Source organism: Schistocerca americana, chromosome 1, assembly GCF_021461395.2.
Source record: "Schistocerca americana isolate TAMUIC-IGC-003095 chromosome 1, iqSchAmer2.1, whole genome shotgun sequence".
Lineage (NCBI taxonomy): Eukaryota > Metazoa > Arthropoda > Insecta > Orthoptera > Acrididae > Schistocerca > Schistocerca americana.
The window spans coordinates 1,190,172,912-1,190,195,465 of NC_060119.1; positions in this window are offsets into that span (position 1 = coordinate 1,190,172,912).

The window sequence follows — 22,554 nt, forward strand, 5'->3', positions numbered from 1 at the left end:
AGTCCCGAGTGACTGGAAAAAAAAAAACGCAGGGTACTCCCGTATATAAGAGCGGTAAAAGAATGGACACGCAAAATTACAAGCTAAATTGTCTTTAATATCGTCTGCTGCAGAATCCTTGAAGATAGTCGCAGTTCGAATGCAACAAATTTCCATTGGAGGGAAAATCTTCTGTCCACCAATCAGCACAGTTTTAAAAAGTATCATTCTTGTGAAACTCTATTTGCCCTTTTCTCACATGGGTTCCTGCGAGCCATGGATGAAAGCAACAGGCGGATTCCATATTCCTAGAGTCCCGTAAAGCATTTGGCACAGTTCCACAGTGTCGACCGTAAACGGAGGTACAAGCATACGGAATATCTTCCTAGGTATGTGAATGGCTCGAACAGACTAACAGAACACAGTGTTTTGTCCTAGAGGAAAATGTTCACCAGAGAGAAAGGTACCGTCATGTCCCAAGGAAGTGTGTTAGGACTGCTGTTATTTTCTGTCTACATAAATGATCTGCCTGGAAGGGTAAATAGCAGCCTACGGATATTTACTGACGATGCTGTGATGTAAGGTACCGTCATGTCCCAAGGAAGTGTGTTAGGACTGCTGTTATTTTCTGTCTACATAAATGATCTGCCTGGAAGGGTAAGTAGCAGCCTGCGGATATTTACTGACGATGCTGTGATGTATGGTAAGCTGTCGTTGTTGAGTAACTGTAAGAGGATACAAGATGACTTAGAAAAAATTTCTAGTTGGTGTGATTAATGGCAGCTAGCTCTAAATGTAGAAAAATGTAAGTTAATGCAGATGAGGGGGAAAAACAAACCCATAATGTTCCGATAGAGCGTTAGTAATGTGCTTCTTGACACAGTCATGCCGATTGAATATCTATGCGTAACGTTGCAGAGCAATACGAAATGGAATGAGAGCGTAAGGATTGCAGTACGTAAGGTGACTGATCAATTTCATTTTCGTTAGAGAAGATTAGGAAAGTGTGGTTCATCTGTAAACGAGAGCGCATGTAGGACGATATTGCAACCTATTGTTGGGTACTGTTCGAGTGTCCCGGATACGCAGCATGTCGGATTGAAGGAAGACATCGAAGCAGCGCAGAGGCGGGCTGTTGGAATTGTTATCGGTAGTTTCGAACAACACGCAAGTTTACGGAGATGCTTTGGGAACTAACGGGAATCATTGGAGGGATGGTGACGTTCTTTTCTTGGAGCAGTGAGAAAGTTTAGAGAACCGGCATTTAAGGCTGACTGCACAACGGTTATACTGCTGCCAACGTACATTTCGCCTAAGTACCATGAAGGTAAAACAAGAGAAATTAGGGCTGATACGGAGGTGTATAAACAGTGAAACTTCCCCTTTGAAAATTAAGAATGACAATGCTGGAAAAATTCTTACGTTATTTGATTTTCAATCAGCTGAGCAAAATTCAACGTACTCAATTGGTTTTATCTTTACTTATTCTGATCATCACTAAACTGACACACAATATCTTAGCGCAACGCAATCTGACTTTCAATAATCCCTACAAAAGAACGGCCTGGCCTAACAATAACCTATACCTTTCATGAATCACTTAGTTCACAAAAATTTTCGTTACTCGAACTACTGAAATACAGCGAGCGCCAATACTGTCAGCGTAGTAAAAGATTCTAACTACTGAAGGCACTAACTGCTGATAGGCATATAGTTAGCAAATGAAAGATTTTGATAGAGAACAAACTATATACTTACCTTAATAGTGTTCAAAAGTCATTGTATATATATCAGTTCATGATATCCAGTCTTACAAATTTCCTTTTCTTGACGGACACCCATCCAGATCATCCGCTCTCAAAACTCTGGCATCTCTCTCCCCACATCCACCGCTGCTGGCGGCTCACCTCCAACTGCGCAACGCTACGCACTGTTCACATCCAACTGTCAAACACTACACAAGCAAATATTCCAACAGTGAGTCGAACCAGCCACAGACTGCACACAGCACAGACAGTGATTTTCATACAGAGCACTATGCGGCGTTACCAACATAAACACCTAAACAGCGTACTTACAACAGTTGCTTTTCCGTCGCTCTGTTTGCGACTGGAACGGGAAAGAAATGACCAACAGCTCTACAGGGTATCCTTCGACACTCACCGTACGCTGGATTACGATGTTTGCATGTAGATATAGATTTAGAAGATTACGGAAGATGGATGTAGCATTCCACTTCACAAATGATATTTGGAATAAAAAAATCACTCCATAGAATACAAAAATTCGTTAAAGAGCAGTAAGACAATCTGAAAATGAAGAAATCAGGGGAAGGATAAGTAGGATCATGGACAAATATATTAAAAATAGAACAATTTTGCAGAAAAGTAAATTGAATAGTAACACGCAAATATGAGCGTACATAGAAAAATTAAAAGAGAAGTTAGGATTTATGTCATACCAGAAGAATGGGTCCTAACAGACGGCTAAGAAAACGGAACACGACTGAAAAATCAAATACACAATGCATTTATCTGATGAAACTGCGTGAAGATCTAGAGTGGCGTAACTAGACAAGACACGGATCGAAATAGTGAACCAATATTATGAAATGGAAATGTCCTCAAAATGAAATAGCTCCGAGAATGTAGAAAAGAAAGCTGTCAGTAGGAGGGACTGTTGTAAAACGGATTAAGGATTATTAGAAGATGTGTGAAGCTTGCTTAAATATTTTTAGCTGTCCTGAAACGAAAGGAGAAGGGGGAGTTGAAGGTTTAGTTTGTCGTTCATTGCAAATATTACAAGAGAGTAGAAATAATTTTCAAAGCTAAGACACCATTTGGAGTGGCATATTAGTTTGCTGCGATTGTTATTAAAGCACGCGAACAGGCCACAAATATGGACGGCATGCCACAAATATGGACGGCATAATCCAGGGATGCAGTCTTTCTCCTCTACTCTTCCACCTGAATATCCAAGAAGTAAAGAATGAAAGAAACGAAGAGATCTCCAGCGGATATGAAATACGTAATGAAAGGAATTCAGTGATAACATTTGCTGATGATATGGCTGTTTTCTGTGTGAGGGAGGATCGACTACGTTACTTTTTTAATGGAATGAGCAGGCTACTGATGAAGAGTATAGACTCGAATAAAACCAAAGGAAGCCGAAAGAACCGACGGGCAGCAGAAATAAAGTTAGTTACAAAGTGAAAATGATTGACTATCATGTAATAAGCGAAGTGAAGAAGTGCTTACACCGAAGTAAAATTAGCAGAAGGAAGGACAGCGTAAGAAGCAGAATGTCACAGGAGAAAATACAATTTCTAGCCAAACGGTGTCTTCTAGTTAAAAAAATAGACCCTTATTTGAGAAAGACCTAACCTAGGATGTACGTTTAAGACACGCCATAATATTCAAGTGAATCATTGTTGGAAAACTGTAAAAGGAGCGAATCGATGTGTTTGAGGTGCCATACAGGGTGTGTAGAAATTGCAGAGGGGACGTAGTGGAACACGTTTTACATAGGAACTCATGCCCGGAAGCGTCATTCAACGACGCTACAGAGCATCATAGTTACAGGTGCCGACGAATGTAAATACATGTATATACAGGGGGATTCCGTTACAAACGCTCTAGGGTGATGGAGAAGGATAAATGTATCGATTTGAGGAAAGGGTTCCTCTAACGGAAACGAAAGTTATAAGTGAAAGTCGCTCTGATACCTTTGACAATGGAATACATGTACTGGTACTGTTTTTGCCAAGACGGCTGCCTAGGCAATTTTCAGGGGCGGTAGTGTGGACGAAAACAAGAAAAACAGTCCAGTAAACATGGGATCTAAAACGCATACTTGCGGAACTACGAGCACTTGCTCATCTTCGCTAACGTGAAACACATCTCTGTGGAACAAGTGCTAATAGCTCTTAAAGTATGCTTTTTAGAGCCCATGTTTACTAGATATTTCTCTTCCATACTACCACCTCTGAAAGCTTCCTACCCTACAATCTTAGCAATAACAGTACCAGTACATGAATCCCACCGTGAAACGATTTCAGAAAGGTTTTCGCTTGTAACTTCCGACTCGTTCGTTTCCGTTACAGGGACCCTTACCTCAAATTGTTACATTTATCCTTCTCCGTCCCCCTAGGAAGTTTTTAACGCAATTTCCCTGTACATACGTACATTAAAGGCACCGATGCCTATTATTTTGACGCTCTGTAGTGTCGTTGGCTGACGTTCCCGGACATGGGTTGCTACGTAAAACTTAATCCACTAAGTGCCCTCTACTACCTCGAGAAATGTCTAACATGAGTTGTGAAACGCGCTATAGAATCATGCTGAAACTGAAGTTGATAGCTAAGACAAGACAAGACAAAACAGAAGGATGTTCTCAGTAAGATTGGTGAGGAACGGAGTACGTGCTGCAAGGTAGGACAGGATAAGACGTCTTGTGGTACTAAAAGGAGTTATAGATGACAAACGTTGTTACAGAATGCAGATTTGATAATATGTAGAAGACCTAACTGTGAACTTCAAAAATAGTACTTTATTGTTTTTCAACTTAAATTGCTTTCTAAACCTAAAAATTCATGAAAACCGACCAAGTCAGTGGTAGCAGACGACCAGTCAATTAGCGAAGTCGTTTATGCACTTTGTCGGGAAAAAGCGTGACGAGATCTGGCAGAAGCAACATAGACTGAGGTTGCAAATACGTTTGTTTATTATGTTCGGCTTGCAGTGGTCACCTTCAAAGGACCACCCATATGAGTGCATACATATTCCTCACTGTAATCAGACAATTTCAGCGTCCAGTTTTCCGTGAGACCGTTCATCAGATTCTTCCTTTTCACTTTTAGTTGAGTGGATGATATCTTTGCTCACCCACTGCGACAGGGTTGATGGATTTTCACGAAATGTGTCGAAACATGTGGAGACATTTAAAGGTCGAAAATAAATCGCACATTCTTACACCAGAGCAACCATTTCATTAACAATAGCATATGAATGTCTAGACTGCGTTCTGCACCTCAGTCCTACCAAGCACGAGTCTAGTAACGTAACCTCTCTTAGTTCCCTCGATAATTAATAATCGAGGTTTATGATTCACCGTACTGCACCTGTCTCTCTCATATTGTCCCTTGACACTAAAGGACTCCAGATATTTGTCATAAATGTTGTAAGTAGGATGTTTAGGTTTTTATGTTGGTAACGCCATGTAGCGCTCTATATGAAAATCACTGACTGTGCTGTGTGAAGGCTGTGGTTGGTTTGCATTGTTGGAGTAATATTCGCCACTGTAGTGTTGGGCAGTTGGCTGTGAACAGCGCGTAGCGGTGCGCAGTTGGAGGTGAGCCGACCGCAGTGGTGGATGTGGGGAGTGAAATGGTGGAGTTTTGAGAGCGGATGATCTGGACGTGTGTCCATCAGAGACAGTAAATTTGTAAGACTGGATGTCATGAACTGCTATATATATTATGACTTTTGAACACTATTGAGGTAAATACATTGTTTGTTCTCAATCAAAATCTTTCATTTGCTAACTATGTCTATCAGTAGTTAGTGCCTTCAGTAGTTTGAATCTTTTATTTAGCTGGCAGTAGTGGCGCTTGCTGTACTGCAGTAGTTCGAGTAACGAAGATTTTTGTGAGGTAAGTGATTTGTGAAACGTATAGGTTAATGTTAGTCAGGGCCATTCTTTTGTAGGGATGTTTGAAAGTCAGATTGCGTTGCGCCAAAAATATTGTGTGTCAGTTTAGTGTTGATCAGAATAAGTAAAGAGAGAAATATCTGACTACGTTCAGTTCTGCTCAGCTGTTTGAAAATCAAATAATGTAAGAGGTTTATCTGCATAGTAATTCATGAAGTTTTCTAAAGGGATTTTTCATATGTCGACCTTTAGCCGAGGATACCTCACTGGAATGTTCTGATTTTTTTTCTTGTAGTTTCTGTAAGTGGTATAGCTATTGCTTATTGCTAGCTCGTAATTATAGAGATAATTTCCTTTGTAATTGTAGTTTTTCATTGTTGTACAGTAAAACAGCTGTGGCATGCATGTAGATTTTCACCAAGTATTTCGCAGCTGCGCTTGCAATTAACTAGATATTATTTTCAGTACTATGTTAATGTGTTTTCTTATTTTGCTCTACAAATAGTGCTTTTCTGTGTTATCGTGTGAAATATTGTGACAATAATGGCGTGTGAAAAACGTAACACTAGGCTCCAAAGTAAACTGAGAAATAATAGTGACGACGAACGTAGCTTATCAGCACCACTGTGTAATGAATTAACAGACATTCAAAGTGGTAATTTGGTAAATGTGCATGGGGAAATGGAGCGGCCGGCAAATAATGGCAGTGAAAAAATTAGTGAACAGGGAAGCATTATCGATCGATCGGTCGGCAACAGCTCGCCTCAGGAATCCGAAATGACAGGACACAATCTCGCAAATAGTGTAGATTCAGGTTTTGGGTTCTCACCGTTTTCTCAAATAAGTCAAGACACATTTTCTGCTTGTCAAAACGTGAATGTTGGCGGTGCAAATGCACCGCCGAAAAGCATAGAGGAACTGATTCCAGACACAAATACATTATTATTGCAATTAATGCAACAAATGAAACAAAATCAGAGACAAACACAGCAACAGTTAGACACAATGGAACAAAATCTTCAAAAGTTAGACACAATGGAACAAAATCTTCAAAGGTTAGACACCACGCTTGAACACACACGTGAAGATTTAACTACTGAGTAACATAACATCGAATTGAAATGTCAAAAAGTCTGTAATTACGTAAAAACACAAATTTGTGAGCATTTTCAACATATTTTTTTGCGGGATGAAAATGCATTACAGAATCACGAAGCAGCCATAAAAGAACTGCAAACTATTGTTCATGAAAATCACGAGACCTTGCGGGCTAAAATTGACTCAGTTACATCTACCGATTCGGATACGCTACTTGCAAGAACTCAGGAAAACTTAAAGGACACAGTAGATACTCTGAAAATGGGTTCAGAAAGACACATAGAGGAAATTAGCTCATTATCAGAGAAAGTAGTCGAACTTTCGGATCAGCTAAATAATGTATCTACGAAGGTAGATGATAATCTGAATGACACAAGACCAGTAGTCTTTAATGATACAGAAGAGTACGAACAAATTAGGAAATTTAAACAAAATCAGAATCAAATTAATATGCAACACAAAAGAGAAATCCGGGAAGTACAAGATCAGTTGACACAGGTAATACAAGAATTATATATTTCAGAGGACACTCGCGCTCCAATACGGGAAGAGGGACATAGAAATACGGAACGGCCACAAAATAATAACACAGGGCACTTCGGAAATTATGAAAGAAATTGGCAAGGCGCACTGAATTTTGAGATGGAACCGCCGAAACGACGTGACAATGACCGATATGCGACTCGCCGACACGATGACTTTGTAAGCTGTTCATTACTACACGTCAATTCAAAACATTTAAGAATTCTAGTAACGACATTCATCCACAAGCGTGGCTTCATCAATTCTCTCATTGTTTTCCTCCCAACTGGTCATTAGAGCACAGATTAGAATTTATGTGTGGCTACTTAGAGAATGAACCAGCTGTAAGAAAGCGATCGGTCATTCACGATTGTCATAGTGAAGGAGAATTTTATCATGCCTTCCTTCCTCTCAGCATATTGGTGTCAAGCTACACAATACTGAGTAAAACATAGCATCATAATTATGAAACATTTCGAACAATCTGAATTTTCGAGTCATGTCAAATATTTCGAAGATATGTTACATAAGAATCAATAGCTTTCAAACACATACTTCAATGTTGTGATTACATAGTAGTAATCTAGATACAATCAGTTCGAAGTCCAGTTGCGTTGATTCGGGAATGCATGTGGTTATTACTCTGTTCTTCTATCTCTGTTGACAAGACAACTGCTGTGTCGTTTGTGCTACAGACAACATAGTGTTGCCTTAAAGCATGGCACCGTCGTGCATGTTACGGAAAATTAGAGGTTGGCATTCCAGATGTATTACACTGGAGCTATGGTCCGGGGTGTGATACCGTAGGCTGGCCGAGGTGACCGGGCGGTTCTAGGCGCTACACTCTGGAACCGCGCGACCGCTACGGTCGCAGGTTCGAATCCTGTCCCGGGCATGGATGTGTGTGATGTCCTTAGGTTAGTTAGGTTAAAGTAGTTCTAAGTTCTAGGGGACTAATGACCTCAGAAGTTAAGTCCCATAGTGCTCAGAGCCGTTTTCTTGTGATACCGTATAACGGCAGGTGGACTCTCGTAGTTATCCCACACACCCTGACGGCAAACTGGTACGTCATTTCACAGATGTTTCAAACAGGACAACGCTAGGTCACGTACCGCTGTTGTAACTCAACGTGCTCTGCAGTGTGTCGATATGTCGACTTGGCCTCCTCGATCAACGGATCCGTCTCCAAATCGAGCACATATCGGACATCATTGGACGACAGCTGCAGCGTCATCCACAAACAGCATTAACTGTCACTGTGCTGACCAACCAAGGGCAGCAGGCATGGAACTCTATCCTACAAACCGACATCCGGTATCTGACAACACAACGCATGCACGTTTGCATTCACCATTCCGGCGGTTACACCTGTTATTAACGTATCGGCATTTCAAGTTTGCAACTACTTATATCGCCCTTATATTAGCCTGTGATCTGGCAATGTTAATCACTTAAATATGTTAACTTGACAAACGTATACCCTAAATTTCATTGCTCTACATTAATTATTTTTGATGTTGCAATTTTTTCCGTCGGTATATTCCAGTGTTGTCGGTCCGCTTAGTAACTGCAGTAACTGTGTTTCAGATGTGCGATGAATCCCACCATTGTTTAAGCAGTTCCGCTGCTGTGCTCATAGCCTGCGCCTTCGTTAAATCCCTGTGCAGTTTGTGTAATTAGTAGTCGTTGGCACTTGTAATTTGCGGGCGTTTTTGTTAAGTGCAAGTGAGCTAAGGCTTAGTGTGTTTTCAAAAATGGCTCAGATGGCTCTTAAGTATTATGGGACTTCACATCTGGGGTCATCAATCCCCTACACTTGAAACTACTTAAACCTAACTAACCTAAGGACATCACACACATCCATGCCTGAGGCCGAATTCGAAACTGCGACCATAGCAGCAGTGCGGTTCCGGAATGAAGCGCCTAGAACCGCTCGGCCACAGCCGCCGGCAGTGAGTTTACAGGCAAATACAGTTAACATGCTTTTGTATTTTGGATGGCTGGATGTTACGGCAAGAAAAAAGGAATAAAAGTGAGATAGTATTAATACTTTCATCCTTCTTTACCTCTTCTGCATTACTGCAGATGACGTGTCACTGAGCACATTTGTACTGTGCATGCAGTACACATGAGGTGCCTAGTTGTTTCCACTGCTCTGTGTGGAAGACATAACTTCTTGTACACTTCAGTAACCTGCTGTCTTCATGATGATGATGTCCCCAGCGCAGAAAACAGCACGCAGGTCGTGGATTCTTTTTCATGAGCCTGAAATTAACTTAGCAAGGAACTGCTGCTACGAATAAACTATAACTCATTTGGGATGTCACTCGCGTTTTTATTGATATAGACACGAGACAGTGTTCTTGATCACAACGTATTGAACATGGAGAATAAAATTACATGAATCAAATACTACTATTACAGACAACATGTCTGTACCTAGCGACGGTCGGAACTGTAGTAAATAAAACTGCATGAAACAAATACTGCTATAACAGACAACATGTCTGTCTACTGGGACGGTCACAACTGGAGAGCCGGACTGCCCGAGACACTTCCCGCGCCAAGCCAGCAAGGCGTGACCCGAACGCCACCGAAGTGCATCAGTAGTAATATCGTCAGTCTTTTGTTTTAGTAACACTTCGATTTTAATAATTTTGAAATGACTGACTGATAGCTGGCTGTTGAGATGTGTTTATTTAAAAAAAATGAAGTAATTTGGATGACAGGTTTAATTAATAATTTCAACTAAAGTTTAACGGTTTGGCGCCCTACTGCCGAACACAGCAGCCAATCACAGAGCAGCAGCATAATGCAGGCGGTCTTTCTCACGAGAATGGTACCGAATCTAACTTCTGTCACCGGTACCTCATCACACATTGCGTCATCTCTATGCTTCTTGCATCTCCACTGCCCTGGGAATAGCTTCCTGGAACCTAATACGATGGCCGAATAATCCAGAAATATTACACATCCCCTTCCTTTTGAGATTTCCAAAAATTGGGTTGTTCTCGGAGACAGCACTCAATTTTGGAAATATATGAAAAAATAGAACCAAATTTTGATAAAACTTTGAACCAATAGGTAATCTCCCAAAAGCCAAGCTATCCACTGTCCCTATTTTAAAAGATCAACCTGTGTACAAGAAGCTTGCTTCAACCAATCTGCCCTAAAATCATTATTAAAATTCCAAAATCTGAGAAGAAGGAAATCATGTGATGCCTGCCATAAATTCAATAACAGTAACACTCTACACCACAAACTTTGTCAACATAAAGTTACATCTTCAGCTCCTAACACAATAATACACTCCTGGAAATGGAAAAAAGAACACATTGACACCGGTGTGTCAGACCCACCATACTTGCTCCGGACACTGCGAGAGGGCTGTACAAGCAATGATCACACGCACGGCACAGCGGACACACCAGGAACCGCGGTGTTGGCCGTCGAATGGCGCTAGCTGCGCAGCATTTGTGCACCGCCGCCGTCAGTGTCAGCCAGTTTGCCGTGGCATACGGAGCTCCATCGCAGTCTTTAACACTGGTAGCATGCCGCGACAGCGTGGACGTGAACCGTATGTGCAGTTGACGGACTTTGAGCGAGGGCGTATAGTGGGCATGCGGGAGGCCGGGTAGACGTACCGCCGAATTGCTCAACACGTGGGGCGTGAGGTCTCCACAGTACATCGATGTTGTCGCCAGTGGTCGGCGGAAGGTGCACGTGCCCGTCGACCTGGGACCGGACCGCAGCGACGCACGGATGCACGCCAAGACCGTAGGATCCTACGCAGTGCCGTAGGGGACCGCACCGCTACTTCCCAGCAAATTAGGGACACTGTTGCTCCTGGGGTATCGGCGAGGACCATTCGCAACCGTCTCCATGAAGCTGGGCAACGGTCCCGCACACCGTTAGGCCGTCTTCCGCTCACGCCCCAACATCGTGCAGCCCGCCTCCAGTGGTGTCGCGACAGGCGTGAATGGAGGGACGAATGGAGACGTGTCGTCTTCAGCGATGAGAGTCGCTTCTGCCTTGGTGCCAATGATGGTCGTATGCGTGTTTGGCGCCGTGCAGGTGAGCGCCACAATCAGGACTGCATACGACCGAGGCACACAGGGCCACACCCGGCATCATGGTGTGGGGAGCGATCTCCTACACTGGCCGTACACCACTGGTGATCGTCGAGGGGACACTGAATAGTGCACGGTACATCCAAACCGTCATCGAACCCATCGTTCTACCATTCCTAGACCGGCTAGGGAACTTGCTGTTCCAACAGGACAATGCACGTCCGCATGTATCCCGTGCCACCCAACGTGCTCTAGAAGGTGTAAGTCAACTACCCTGGCCAGCAAGATCTCCGGATCTGTCCCCCATTGAGCATGTTTGGGACTGGATGAAGCGTCGTCTCACGCGGTCTGCACGTCCAGCACGAACGATGGTCCAACTGAGGCGCCAGGTGGAAATGGCATGGCAAGCCGTTCCACAGGACTACATCCAGCATCTCTACGATCGTCTCCATGGGAGAATAGCGGCCTGCATTGCTGCGAAAGGTGGATATACAGTGTACTAGTGCCGACATTGTGCATGCTCTGTTGCCTGTGTCTATGTGCCTGTGGTTCTGTCAGTGTGATCATGTGATGTATCTGACCCCAGGAATGTGTCAATAAAGTTTCCCCTTCCTGGGACAATGAATTCACGGTGTTCTTATTTCAATTTCCAGGAGTGTATGAAGAATAAGTAAACATTTAACAAATAGTATATTATCATGTAATCACAAAAAACATGTGAGAAATAAACGAATTTTCAAAGTAAATCACATAGTTATCTGAAACACAAGAAAAAATTAGCTTATAGCTGTCTTTTAAATTTACCCAAAAGGATTATGAAGTTATCAAAAAAACATTAACAGCACACAAATGTTCACATTATTATCGGCTCATTGCCGTCCATTGAAACTCAAAAGATATTACAGCATTAGATAAATTGTATTAAAACAGAGACACCTTCTCGGCTCATTGCCGTCTTTTTCAAAATCACTATTCACACTTTCGAAAATAAGTGACTGAAAATCACTCTTTTACGTACACTTTCACTATTACAGGGACAAACGCATGTGACTCACAACAGCAACAGCAACGGGGCTTCTGTTGTCCATGAAGTGGTCTTGCATTGCGTAGTTCATCTCAACTGGTGCTGGATTTGACAAGTGACTGTCCATTCTCAGTCTCCAACTCCAGCATACAGGACCGGTACATTTCATCTAACAATACAAAATGCCTTATATTAGATTTCTAATAAAACTTAACTAATCCCTGAAATAAACTTTTGATTATACAATACAATGAATATGAATATTAGTAGACCTAAAAAGTAAACTTTATTCTGTTTGACTGCAGTGCCACTGTTTATAAACAGTGACTGCTATCGTATGGCTAGGGCGTTGCCCGCAGCGTATGATGGGTCGATGTCCATTCAGAACATGTGACGTCCAGTACTAGCGCCGTGACTCATTCATACAGACGCCAGCTGTTGCCGTACGCTTTAACTCTGACAGACAGCTCTGCGCCGTATAACTGTTTCATTACGCAAACTTATATGACTGCATCTCCAACTCATTCTCATACGTTACTTCTACATTTTTCGATACAGTATCATTTTAGATATTACTTAAACAGTTTTCTTAATCATTAATAGGCAGACAGCTGCGATTCACAGATATTGAGAGAACACTTAGAAAAATCGCTTAATGAAAATTTTGGCTGTCAGAAACGTTGCGTCACTCAACAGTAAAAGTTACCATTCCTTTCTCTTCTCGTGTAAGTGTTGTTACTATTTCTGTAACCAGTGGAACTGTATTAATGTGTTCATATATGTACACTTCTGTAATCATTCCTGTGTCAAAAGTCGTATGTAAGTGACTTCATGCAAGGGCTGTCTAAACTATTCATTGCTAGCATTTTAGTTTTCATACCTCTTATTATAAACCAGTGAGCTATTCTCCATATCTGATATAATGTGGTCTTATCTTTAAATCGTAATTGTATTGTGTCTGTGTCCCTTGAGATGTTCGTACTGATGTTGTGTCTTGCTCATGTCAATAACAATACTTCTATTCTCTCGTACTTCATAACCAGTTGGCGGAACCACTTCGGCAATAAATACCTCCTTAATAATGGGCCAACTCACACGTCGTCTTGTACCTCCACTTTCTCATACTTCATAAATAATGGTCAGACTTACACGTCGCCGAATAATTCTCGTCTCCTCACTTCTTCATTTACAATTGGCTGACTTACCTGTTGCCTAATAATATTTCTCCACAACATAAACCTCTTTGGCAGGACCATCCCTTGCCTATACGTACTCTCTTGCCTCAGCGGAAATTGCGTCCCTGGCAATTAATACTTATTTCCACAAAACGTAACACAACTTTTGCACTAATAATCTCCTGACATCGTTTTCTGGGACCAAATCTCATTCTTTCGTCATGTTCACTTACCTGGTTTAGCGTCGTCCTCTTCTTCAGCAACTGCTAGCTTAAGTCTGTAATAAGAGCCCATATTTCACTTATTTGCTACCTTTTCCAGATTTTTCAAACATAATGCATGACGTGTAGTACTTACTAGTTCTTAAAATTCAAAAATAAATTGTTCCACTGTATACTTTATGACAGATGTATTGTCATTAAAAGCTTATACTGATGTTTCTTAAGGCAACGTAATACTATGTTCTCTAGCTTGTGTATCTGTGATGCTATACTTTGGTGTTATAAAATTCGCTGTTCACATATTTTCCGTCAATTCCGGTTTTTCAACCGTGCCATGCAGATGTTTATACTGTTGGGTTACTATGCTGTCACTAATTATGCTTGTTGTCACAAATCGGGTAAAAAATTGTCATAGCTGTGGATAGAGAAGAATGTAAAGAAGACAGAATACAGCTCAGAATGAAAGAAGAGGAAGAACGAACAGCATGAAAGAAACGGAAGTAATGCTGTCAGTTAACTCGGGTACCTGGTAGTCGTCATCTACCTAGCAATGCAAAGAACGCTATTTCCCCCTGAGGGTTACTAATGTTCGTAGTATTTTTTGATGTCTGCGATATTGTAGAGTCCTTTGATTCGGCTTGACTAACGGTTATTACGGCGGTCTGCACGCCACCTGTTCCTTCTCCAGCCTTCCTGCACTTGCTTGTTGCCTGACAACGCATCTAACTGCTCGAGAAAGTGCAGTAGGTTATTGACATCGCTTTTGTTTACATTGATTAACTTCTCTTGTACAGGCACTGGAAATATAGTATGATTATTTCTATGAGGTCTGATTCTCTTAAAGGTTCAGTTAAGTGTTGATTCTTTTCCCAATAGTGTTGAAAAACCTCTTTGTAACTGTTACAACCACTACTAGCGAAACTCCTTCCCTCAAAAATTTCACTCCTGACGCTATTTTGTGTGCTAGTAGGCCAGTATTGATTTAAAAATACTTGTACAAATTCCTTGTATGTGGTACATGTGTTACTGACCCCGGTTCCCCATGATATTACGTCTCCCTGAAATCTACTTGCCACAGCTTTTATTTTTTGTTGTTCTGATAGATTTTCAGGAAGTGTACCCTCGAACTGTTTAATAAAATCAACTGGATGTATGTTACCTCTACTAGAGAAAGGATGGTAAACAATAGTGAGATTTGTTACATCACTAGGATGTACCCACACTCTGTCCTTAGTTTTGTCAGGAAATTGCTTAATTGCTTGCTCAAATTCCTTCAGTTTATCTTGAATCGCATCTGTGGTACCTTTACAATAAGCACCTATTTGTGAAACCTTACGACTAAGTACCTGCTGCTCATCTTTGATGTTTTCCAACTCTCTTAACTGCTGTTCATGTTTATCATTACATTCTTTAGCAGCCTTGCTTTGCTCGTTTATTACTTGACTAACATTACTACTTATTGTTGATGTTACACAATCCTGAGCCCCCATATCCTCATTCAGCTTTTTAATTTTACAATCAAACTTCTGATTTATCTCAAACTTACATAATTCTAATTTATTACCCGATTCTTTAGTTTCTCGATCTATTTTAATGGATCAAGCCTCAGTTTTAGCGTCAAGTTTTGATACCTTTTGTTCTAAAGCCTTAAAATTGCTATTGATTTGAGTCATTACTGCATATGCTTTCCTGACATCACCTTTTGTTTCTCTTAACTTGGCTTTTATCTCTTCTTTAGTGTCATTTTACCCTTTATCAACTTTATCTATTTTTTCGTTAGTTTCTTTTAAAAGTAATAATAACATAGATAACATATTTTGCTCCTTGCTGATTTATATCTCCCCATTGTCTACTGTTGGCAATGCTTCAGCTGAAGCAGTGCCATGACTTAATGTGTGTGACTCCACTGTTGGTTCATTTGCAATGTTGACGTCAGACTCCGTGTGTCTGACGTCATCATCCAAATATACTACGTCGTTGTGGTCAGGAGCGACAGTATCTACATTTTCAGTACGATCATTTAACACAGAATCAACATTTTCCGAAACATTGTCAGTTTCATTATCTAAACTTTGCAAATTATTTGATAGATCATCAACAATGTTATCTATTAGCAAGTTTTGTGGCCGATCTGAAGGATCATTGCCATCAATATCTACTTCATCCGTTTCCCTGCTTCTAAGAAGATATCTTTCTTCAATTTTGTCAGACATTTTACACTTAATATAATTTACAAATTTTAGCCAAATATGTTTAAAGGGATCAATTTTAGACTTTGAAGTTACAATATTATTCTACTGTCCGTTACAGAGATTAGCTATTTGCGCCAGAATAACACTTACTCTTCGATGCTATTCTGCGTGCTGCCGTCGAGAAGCTCCTTCTCTGCTCTGGCTGCTGAAGCTGAAGAGTCGTACTGCTGTCCGGACTGCAGGAACACCCTGTTCAGCGGCTGCTACTGATCTCGCCCGCTGCTGGCTGCCGATCCTCGCACCTGACGCAGAGAACTGCGGCCGCTGGCTCTGCCTCCCCGCTCTGCGTTGCGTCGCCTCGTAGCACGTCGAAATCACGATGAAAATTAAACGTAATCCCATGGACCGCGCACACGTATTTGATTTTCTGACACTTGCACTTGAACACTTTCAGCATATACTATACACGGCCGTTATATTCTCGTGAATAAAAAAAAAAACTTGTCTGTGGCATCAAAAATCGAAGTTCAACTAAAGTTCAAAAAGAGTTCAAACAAAGTTAAAAAATCATTTGAAACAGTTCCTACACATTTCTATCGTCATGTAGTGGCAGAACAGTCACTTTAGGTCTTTGTGATGACGATGTCCCCAGCGCAGAAAACAGCATGCAGGTCGTGGATTCTTTTTCTTGAGGCTGAAATTAACTTCGCAAGGAACTGCTGCTACGAATAAACTATAACTCATTTGGCATGCTACTCGCGTTTTAATTGATATAGACACGAGAAAGTATTCTTGATCACAACGTATTGAACATATATTTGCACAGTCATTATATCTGGCTAAAATAACATGAAATACATCCTGCCACAGACTACATGTCTGTCTACTGGAACCGTCAGAACTGGAGAATAAAATTACATGAATCAAATACTACTATTACAGACAACATATCTGTACCTAGCGACGGTCGGAACTGTAGTAAATAAAATTGCATGAAACAAATACTGCCGTAACAGACAACATGTCTGTCTACTGGAACGGTCACAACTGGAGAGCCGGACTGCCCGAGACACTTCGCGCGCCAAGCCAGCAAGGCGTGACCCGAACGCCACCGAAGTGCATCGGTAGTAATATCGTCAGTCTTTTGTTTTAGTAATACTTCGATTTTAATAATTTTGAAATGACTGACTGATAGCTGGCTGTTGAGAGATGTTTATTTTAAGAAATGGAGTAATTTGGATGACAGGTTTAATTAATAATTTCAACTAAAGTTTAACGTCTTGGCGCCCTACCACCGAACACAGCAGCCAATCACAGAGCAGCAGCATCATGCAGGCGGCCTTTCTCACGGGAATGGTACCGAATCTAACGTCTGTCACCGGTACCTCATCCCACATTGCGTCATCTCTATGCTTCTTGCATCTCCACTGCCCTGGGAGTAGCTTCCTGGAACCTAATACGATGGCTGAATAAGCCAGAAATTTTACAGTGTCCCTCGAATTATCAAAACGTAGCTGCCCACTATGAATTGAATACCACAAGTTATGGTACTCGAAGCCGGAACTGTGGCCGAATGGTTCTAGGGGCTTTAGTCCGGAACCGCGCTGCTGCTACGGTCGCGGGTTCGAATCCTGCCTCGGGCATGGATGTTTGTGGTGTCATTAGGTTAGTTAGGTTTAAGTAGTTCTAAGTCTAGGGGACTGATGACCTCAGATGTTAAGTTCCATGGCGCTTAGAGCCATATGGTACTCCTAATTCACGAGAAATTAGTTTAAGAAAAGTTGTCTGCAGTTTTTGATTATCCCTAAGCGTAGTGCTCCATTCAGGGTCAACATGAGAAACCTACGCAAGTTTGGTACGGTAGAATTATAAGCTATCGATAAGCACTATTTCAGAGTGCTTTTCAAATTACCTGAGCCCTTAGGGTGTGTGCACCGGTATATGAACCTGACCGTTGAAAAGTGAACCGTATGGCTTTTCGCACATTACGCTTAGTAATACTATCTGCTACTGTAACGGTTGATCACATGAACGCTCCATCAACGGAATAAACAATCTGGTTGTTGTAATTTATTTTTGAATCTAATGTATATTTTAAGTATCGAATTTAATTGGTGCGTCTATGCATTTTAGCAACGTTAGTTCAACTGTTAGTAGATCTTATAGTCGTTTAATAAACAGCGGTATATTGTGACTGCTTTAATTGTAAATCATCGAATTACAATTTCTTTTAAAGCAAATTCAAGCTATTGTCTCATATGCCAGTTCACTCTTAACAACTTGTATATTTAGACTGCAGTAAACCATTCGGGTGATATTTGGGCACATTTAAATTCATTATAAAACAGTGAAAATCGACGTAAAGCTTTTCTCATCTTTGTTTTCCTAAAGTTATATCGTAACGAAGTAAAGCTTTATCATGATTTTAGTTTTTCTTTTACCTTAGCGTGTTGTATAGTTGATTGGTGAAGGCTGACATTGAATGCGATGACATGCTCTTCATTTTGAAACAATTATTTCTTGTTCTAATTCATGTGTTTTTTTTATTGAATGTATCAAATTATCATTCTGCATATTGTTCACCCAGACCTCGCTCCATATCTCCATGCGGTACTGGAATCCCACAGCCGTTTTCTCTGCTGAAATTGCTTACGTCCTTAGAAATCTCATAAACGTCGATTGTGTAAGCAGAAACAGAAGACTAATTCTAAGATGCCTAATAACCCATAAGGCTGTATCTTCGGTGACAACGGCCACGAAAGCCTGCAACCTTAAATAATACAAATTCGGTTGCTCTGGGTGCACTTATCTCGATAATTCTCGAGGAAAGTCCCAGCTTTCGACAATATCCACCACTACTGTAAGAAAATGAAACGCCTACAACCGTTGTTTTGATCGTATTTATTGTGTAGCTATCAGTTTCGGCGCTTCGTTGCGCCATCTTCAGGCCTTGGTTGATGCTGAAGGATTTATCACAATCCATACATACGCTGCATCAGTGGCCAACATAATCGGTTTAAGCAGACTATCTGTAACTATGATGTCAGCACTCCAGCCATCAGCTGCCAACTGACAGCTCCACCACTATCTTCGTCAGGCAAACAAGTAATTGTTGAAGAAAAAACAGAATCAAAGATGCAAATGATGTGGTGTCCACTGCGAACAGAGATGGAATTGGCTCCAACGATGAAAAGTCTGCCGCAGAGTCTCCTGCACAAAAATACATACCAGATTGCCAATGCAATCTCTGGTGTGAATGAGCCCCACAACGTCTTTAACATTTGTGCACCGTGAAAATTTAATGCAGTATGTCCGTGATTATAGTCTTTTTTTTTAAAATCTCATTTTGTTCGTTTTCGTTCGTTGTATCTGCTCTGGGCGGACGTCGAAAGACACCCATTTCAGTTCGTTGTTGATCCATTAACTCAGTTTTTTTTATTACAGAGGGCTGACCGAACACTCTGACCTACCGTGCCGGCGATAGTCTCCGTCGTTACAGTGTTAACTCAGAGACTGTATTTTAATTGAAATATGAATATTCGGCTCTTTATAAGAGCAACTAACCCGGATTTCAGCTACATTTTTTTTCCCATCATCCTCTGACTAGTCTGATGCGGGGGCCCGCTTCGAATTCCTCTCCTCAACAAACCCCTTGAGCTCACGGTAGCACTTGCAGCCAAGTATTCATTCTTCCCTTCTTTCATTTTGTTTTATTTTGCTCCCAAGATGGAATAACTCCATCAATTCGTCTTCTTCGCGGTCCGTAATTGTAACTGTAAATTTCTCACTGATCTCATTTCTGCTACTACTCATTAACTTCGTCTTTCTTCGGTTTGCCCTGAATCCATATCGTCTGTTTGCTCATTTGTCTGTTAATTCTGTTCAATAGATCCTGTAATTCTTCGTCGCTCTCAGCGGGAATAACAATGTTATCAGCGAATCTTATCATTGAGTTCCTTTAACCCTGAATTTCGAATCCAGGTCATCTACATCTACATCTACATTCGTATTCCGCAAGCCATCCAATGGTGTGCGGTGGAGGGCACTTTACGTGCCACTATCATTACCTCCCTTTCCTGGACCAGTCGCGTATGGTTCGCGGGAAGAACGACTGCCGGAAAGCCTCCGCGCGCACTCGAATCTCTCTAATTTTACATTCGGGGGGAAGCAATATATTCGATACCTCATCCAGAAACGCACCCTCTCGAAACCTGGACAGAAAGCTACACTGCGATGCAGAGCGCCTCTCTTGCAGAGTCTGCCACTTGAGTTTGCTAAACATCTCCGTAACGCTATCACGCTTACCAAATAACCCTGTGACGAAACGCGCCGCTCTTCTTTGGATCTTCTCTATCTCCTCTGTCAGCCCGACCTGGTACGGATCCAACACTGATTGGCAATACTCAAGTATAGGTTGAACGAGTGTTTTGTAAGCCATCTCCTTTGTTGATGGACTACATTTTCAAAGGACTCTCCCAATGAATCTGAACCTGGCACCCGCCTTACCAACAATTAATTTTATATGATCATTCCACTTCAGATCGTTTGGCACGCATACTCCCAGATATTTTAGAGAAGTAACTGCTACCAGTGTTTGTTCCGATATCATATTATCATACAATAAAGGATCCTTCTTTCTATATATTCTCAATACATTACACTTGTCTATGTTTAGGGTCAGTTGCCACTCCCTGCACCAAGTGCCTATCCGCTGCATATCTTCCTGCATTTCGCTGCAATTTTCTAATGCTGCAACTTCTCTGTATACTACAGCATCATCCACAAAAGCGACATAGGGAACTTCCGACACTGTATGTCATTTCTGTCGTTGTTTCTTCGATTTAGAGACTGAAAAGTGGAGAAGGAAGCAGCAACTCCGCCTTGTATCCTTTTTAATTCGGTCACTTCGTTCTTGGTCCTGGAATCTTACTGTTCCGTCTTGGTACTTCTATATGTTATATATTACCCGTCATTCTCTATAGGTCACAGTAATTTTTAGGAGATTTTCGTACATATTTCACCATATTACAATTTCGATGCTTTATTCTAGATGTATAAATCCTATAAACGTGTCTTGATTTGTCTTCCATTATCAGGTGCGGCGTGAAAATCACGTCTCTGGTGCCTTTATCTTTGCTTCAGCCGAACTAATCGTCAGCTAAGAGATTCACAATTTTCTTTTCCATTCTTCTGTACATTATTCTTGTCAGCAACTCGGATGCATGTGCTGTTAAGTTTATTGTGCAATTATTCCCACACTTCCTCTAAAAACTAAAATATCCAACTAAAATACTAATTTGACGGTTCTCTCTGCGCATAGATAATCAGAAAATAGAAGGCTTTCACACTACTCGGTACTTTCGTTTGCAATCGAGGTGAAGAATTTATGGGGAGAGACTTTTTCGTTCACGAGTTCCTTGAACGTGTGAGGAGTTTCCTCCGGAACTGTGCTAAGGAAGGACGCAGGAGGCTATGAATAGAAAGCAGCCCTCGGAATGGAGTTCCTTCGCTGATAAGGGGCAACCGATGTGGAGATACGTCAATCCTCGACCGCCCCCATTCGCTGCACTGTCGGGAAACAGATGGCCGCTTCGCCCTCCAGGTTGACGCAAGCGGCCGAGAACCGGGCCTCCACTCTGGTTGAAAAGTGGTCACTTCCAAATCCAGACGTCACTACTGAGTCACGAGTTCCGCAACAAGTACATTCAAGTTTAATGAAATAGAAACTTGCCTAAAACTTGTGTCACTGCACTAATTCTGACTGAACACTCATTTTTGGAAGTTCTTAAGAAAAATCTTGCTGTATGACTGCATTATAATATATGAATCATCGAGTGTTAGTAGGTCCACCACAACAATAGTCTCACTGCCGACTTCTCATTTTCCTGGTTTTATTTATTCATTGCAATAAGCTCTATGGGAGTACCATAAAAGAGCTTTGGTTTTACTTCATTGTGATTAATGTTCGTTGCTCCTAGACTTCCTTCATCCTTGGAGAATATCGTTCCTTTCCTCCTGAGTCTACTTCTTTCCATTTGGAGACTTATTTCTTTCCTGAAACCCTGCCTTTCATGTTCCTTCCCTAAATGGTATGTTCGCTATTATATCCATTCTAATTTCGTATCTTTGTCAATTTTAGTGAAACATGAGGGTTTGTAGTTGTTCAGTAAGTTGAAGATCTGATTGGTTTGTCTGTTACGATCCAATTGGGTATATCTGGATGTGAATCTGTAGTCCTCTTTTTACTCATTACATCAGTTAGCTTTGCCATTGGCAAACACAGCTGTCTGTTGAATCTCAATTTGTACTCATCATTATTATTACTTTTGCAATCCTTCTTTCAACTTTTTCCCGTTTTTCAAGATCCCCAAATCTTTTTAGTTTAAGTATTTTTGTTTCACAGGGTATTTCAATCCTTGCTACTGTTCGACTGTGTGTTAGTTTGGGGTTCCAGGAAGAAGTTTTTTGGCTATGTATGTTTTTTCCTCATATGGAATACCCTTCTAAATTTATGTACTCTGTTTTCTATTTCAATATTTTCTCTTGTATAGCTCAATATCCATTTCCTAGGTCTTTAAAAAAAATTGTTTTAGATAGTGCCCTGTAAAGAATTTTAAGATTTTA